The sequence below is a fragment of the Ictidomys tridecemlineatus genome, chromosome 6 (assembly GCF_052094955.1).
Source record: "Ictidomys tridecemlineatus isolate mIctTri1 chromosome 6, mIctTri1.hap1, whole genome shotgun sequence".
In the NCBI taxonomy this organism is placed as follows: Eukaryota; Metazoa; Chordata; class Mammalia; order Rodentia; family Sciuridae; genus Ictidomys; species Ictidomys tridecemlineatus.
In genome coordinates, this window is record NC_135482.1 from 41,687,597 (window position 1) to 41,693,408 (window position 5,812).

The following is a 5,812-nucleotide window of genomic DNA, read 5'->3' on the forward strand; positions in this document are numbered from 1 at the left end:
ATCCACTCATCAGTTGAAGGGCATCTACATTAGTACCATAGTTTAGCTATTGTGAATTGAACCTCTATAAACATTATGTGGCTGTGTCAGTGTAATATGCTTATTTTAAGTCCTTTGGGTATAAACTGAGGAGTGGGATAGCTAAAGACCAAATATTTTCAGATTTTGTCAATTTTTTTGCAGCTAAGGTGAATTTTTTTTGCTGGAACTTCTTGTGATAACATTTAATTAAAAGTCCTGCTCTAAATGGTGGTTGCAGTGTGTGTAACTATCAAGCATATCACAGGACATTTTAAATCTACAAAATACATTTTGGATGTGAACAAGAAAATACATTTAGACTGGTTAAGGTGAAATATTAAAAAAAAAGATGACAAAGTTTATATTCATGGTTATTTATAACAGTAATGAACATCTATTAAATGGCAAAAAATTCTCTCCAAAATGCATCTTACAGTTTGAGGAGTGAGACAGGATACAACTTTTCTTTCTTTTTTTATTTGGAATTTTTTAATTTTTTATTGATTTTATTTTTTTAAATACAGGACCGCCATGGAATGCATTACAATTCTTATTACATACATAGAGCACAATTTTTCATACTCTGTATATAAAGTATGTTCATGCCAATTCATGCCTTTATATATGTACTTTGTGGTTTTTTTTGCATTATAATTCTTAATACACATATATACCACAATTTTTCATATAGCATGATGTCTACTATCTTACCAAACTCTAAAGTGGATGAATTTTCATAACAAATCATGATATGGTTCTTTAAATTTCTTTTCACGTTGAGTTAGCTTTAGTCATTCTCAGAAACACTTGTGTAAAGGTCGGTTAGATAAAATAAATGCTCAGCCATTAGATTAAACACCAGACTGTGATTTATCTCAGAAAAAAATATAATGCACAATGACTTCCCAAATAAATGTTCCAGAGGAAGCAAAGACCACAGATCTTTAGGAGCACCTCTCCTAGAATCCCTGAAAAGCCATGAAGAAAAGATTTACTAAACATTTATTCTTTCTTTGGTCTTTCCTCTCTAAATTGGACACATAGGTCAATTGTTCAGTTTCTAAAGAGGAGCCTTTCTGAAAATAGATAATAGCCATATCCTTAGGTCAGAAATTTCTGTATGGATTGAGTATGCATGTAAATCAGAGATAGTTTATTTCTATATACCTTTAGCAGAAAAATGATTACAAATGCTTGTTGGGTCACATGATTTCTTCATTTCATTCAGTTACTACCTATATTGAAATGATGTAACACATCCTGGCAAGCAGGATACCCAAAAGTATTTGGGGATTTAAGCTTTCATCCATTTCAGAAATATTGATTAGATGTTCTTATCTTTTGAATTGATGTAGTTTAACAGGTAGGATATGAATATTAGGAATTCCTTCCTTCACTATCTGCTTGCCAGGATGTGTTACATCATTTCAATATAGGTGGTAACTGAATGGAGCAGCTGTTTGATCATTCATTCTTAGACACCTTCAAAGAAGTGCTAATTGTCACACTGTCTCATTCCTGGATTATGTGATACCAAGTAAGACAAGTATTACTTCTTCAGAATCCCAAAACACAAATGAGTAAGTAAATAGTAGAATTTTCAGAAATTATTAATAAGATCTCTTATCTATAGCACTAGAAAAAGCAATTTCAATACTAATTTATGCTAGCTAATCTATAATAATGATATTTAGGTGAGTTATTTCATAAAGAGTAAACTATAATTATGAATAAATTTGGTCATAGTAAATAATTTGCCTAATAGTTTTCTTATATTTAATTAATTTTTTAAAATGTGGGCTTCAAATTGGTCATTATAAGATAAGAAAATCAGGTTCTATAACATCAACATGCTCTGTATGGGAAAGTTTTTATTGTGTTTTCTTAAACATAAAACTGTCAGCATCTGTTTGAAGTATAACATTAGAGAAACTCGTGGAGGCAAGCATATAAAGCAGGGTTTATTTAAAAAAGGGTAACATGGACTTCTACAGGGAGAAGCCATAGCTGTTATCCTAGTATCCCAAGAAACAAAGTGTTTTGCTTTTTCATGTCTTTGGCTTTCTTTGTTCTCCTGCTCTCTTCCCCTTATCTTTCTCCTTCCTGCATATGTGACTAGGCCCAGGAGATGCTGGTGGAATGGCCAAAGGAAGAGAAGCAGATGGGCTGAAGGAGCCAAGTTAGAGTAATCTGGGCAGGAAGGGAGTTTAACAACTCCTGGTAGGGAAGGGCAATTCCTGGGACAGGTTACCTTAGCAACAGGTTGAAGCAGGGGCAGGTTATCTTAAGGGTAGAGGAAGAACTCTGGAGGTATTAACATTTCAATTCCTCCATTCTCCGGATCTGACCCTTGCCTATCTGCCTGTCTAATTCTGGCTTGATTACCAGCCTGATTTTAGAGATATGAACACTGAATTGGGAGAGTAAAGTCATTGAAAGGAACAGGGAATTAAGGTCCCATCTGGTTCATTTCGGGTCAACACAGGGGTAACAGGAAGATTTAAAACTTCTCAACTAAATAATGATGACACAGACAGAAAGGGAGGGAGAGAGGAGGGAGAAAGTGATGTCTTCACACCTCTAGTTATAAAAGTGTAAAGTTATTAATAATAAAACCAATGCTTTCTCTACTTCTTGTTTTTTTTTCATGAAAAGTTTTACTCATGATTCCCAAGCAATTTCAACAAAAGCCCAACTGGTTTGACATTTTTATCCCATCACTAAACAAAAGAAGTCTTTAAAAGCAATTTTAGAATTACAATGATATAGTAATGGAATCATTATGTTTACAGACTGGTAGTTTCTGAAACTAGGTGTAGTTTATGACTAGCAATACTTTTACCAATTGCATGGAACTAATCACCAGATGTTAAGTTAACCTGACTTATAGTAAAACTCATCCAAGCATCTGCCATGTAAAAATGAAAAAGGCACAAATGAAAGGAAAGTTGGTGTGTGTTGGGGGAGCATAGTTAGAAACAGCCTTATCTTTGAATTACTAATTTGGGTGAGTTATGTCTTCTACCACACTATACAGAAATGTAGCTTTTCAAAGTGGCTTAGAGGAAATAAATAAGTAGACAAGTAAAGGAAAAATGAGGCACTGAATAAGAAAGAGTTTTTCTAATACATCATCTACCAGGTACTTATGTAGGTAACTGTCCTCTGAATCCTTAAGATTTATTGTTTAATACTAAGATGAAATAACACTTGAACTTACACAAAATTACATTGCAGGTATTATAATTACTGTCATTTAAATGAATTGTAAATCAACCTTCTTCTTGTACCTGAGACAGACTTAGCTATGTGAATCACTGAGATCTTCCTGTTCTTCCATTGAATTGTTAATGTCTTATATATTCTAAGAACTATCATATGAATCCTCTCCAAAATAATACAGAACAAAGAATCACCACTGCTGAGAAAATCATTTGGGGATTTCTCACAGGCAAGATGTTTCTATTTTTCCTTTCTAACACCACACAACAATTCCTTATAGCAGGAGTCAGCAGAATTTTCCTTAAGTCTAGATAGTGAATATTTTAGAATTTTGCTGTCTTCATGGTCCCTGTCACAAGAACTAAACTCTCCTGTTGTACCAGGAAGACAACTATAGACAAAATGTAAATAAGTGCCATGGCCATTCCCATAAGTATTTCTGTACAAAAAAAAAAAAAAGGCGAGAATCAACAACTGATTCTAGCTTGCTGACTGGAGCCATGTAGGGCAGTTCATTATAACTGCCATTTGGCCAGAACCCCTCCTTAGAGGCTTTATTAACTATTTCCAAATACACTCACTCTGAATAATCTACCTTTGTACCTGCTTTACTTTTGGGATGAAATCTTTTTGTATTAAAATCTTAGCCATTTTTTTTTTCCAAATCTCATGTCAAGTCTACTTCATGAGAGAACTCCAGTGAACATGATATTTTGTGCATATTAGGTCAACATAATGTTATACATTAATACATATTTTCTCTTGTTGATTTGAAATTATGCACTCTACCAGGTGCAACATAGGTACTTATGTAATTAACTGTCCTCCTAATCCTTAAGATTTATTATTTAATATTAAAGATGAAATAACAGAATTACACAAATGTCATATATTGAAAGTATTATGATTACTCTCATTTAAATGAATTGTAAATTAATTTTTTCTTGCAAGTAGAATCCTTCTTTTGTTTACAAAAATTAAAGAAATCTCAACTCTCTTATAGTATTAACCTATCAATTTGGAAATATGAAAGCTAAAGAGGTTAAATAATGTTACATGATTAAATAGAATAAAAGGCAATAGAAAAACCAAGCTCTATGAATCCTATTTGAGTGATATTTATTTAGAGGTAAAAATCTTAGCAACAACAAAAGCATTTCTAGGAGTATGTAGCTCAACATTCCATTATGTACCTCAACATTCCATCATGTACAAGAAGCTCTGCTATACATAGGACTCATTTTTAATAACTCCAATTACAGAAAAATAACTACTGATGTTCCTCTATTTATAGATAGCCTAGTTTCTAAAAGGACATTTGTGTTTGTGAGTTCACTTTCTATTAAACAAAAATGATACCATGAATTTCTTGATGATGTATTCAGAAATGATCTTATGAGAATCTATTCTCATTAGTAAAAACTGAGTAGAAAATAAAATGAAAAGCTTCAATACCTCCTATGGAGATATATTCACAGTTGAACAGGTCTAAATGCTATTTTTATAGTGAATAAAACCATCACGTCTGTATTATTTACTCAATTTTGAGCTACAGATTTACTTTCACAATATCTTATCTAACTTTATGTGACAAATCTTCACTTAAACTTATTTGAAAAAAAAGTTATCATGCATCTTCTAAATACTTTTTTTCCAGATCAAACCAAACCTGAACTATTATTATTTTCCTAGATATATGATTCCAAGAACACTTCTAACAACTGACATGTATGTATGTTGCTTTTAAAATATAGTGGTTTCCACAGTAGCAAGCTGACTAGCAGAGTGTAGTGAGATTCTTATCTTTCATGCCTTGCAAACTGAAATTTTCTACATATAAATTGTTTACACTAATAATAGGCCCTTTTAGCTAAGTCTACTAGTAGTTTACATGTATTCCTCTCCCTTGTCAATAATTTAAAAACTGAAATAATTCATTTACGTTTCAAAAAATTCCCACATGAATTATTTTCTGATTTCCTGGTCAGTAGAGCATTCAATAGATGCTTGAAATTCACACTGTAGAATTCTAAATCCTGTGATAAAATCTCATATGTTGTCACTGGTAATAATACATGCTCTGAGTTCCTGGGATTCATTTCTTAAATCTGTGGACTTCTTAATTAATAAGGGAAAGATACTTTGATGAATAATAAAGCCCCTGGAAAAGGAAGTTTTGTTATTGACATCCTAGGAAAAAGGCCCTGACTTCAGGGATTCCGACAGATGGGCTAAGCCATCTATCTGCCTATCAAAGAGAGGAACAGTAGGGAAGGTCCAAAATGGAGCTTTAATCAGCATGGCCATGCCAGTAAGAACAGATATATGGGGATAATGAATAAAATTTTGTCTTCAAGAGATTGACAAAAATATTTTGTGTTTTTGTCAAAATATGCAAGGGTTAGGGGCTTGCATGGCTGGGGGGATTGTGGGGTTGATAGAATAGTTCAACTCCGTCAAGACATGGTCTACTTGGCCAGGATCTGAAGACTGGTGCTGTGAAGATCAGGAAAGGTCCTCATCTCTTGAGGAGTGATTCAGTTCCCATTCTAAAATGATTACTCCTGCA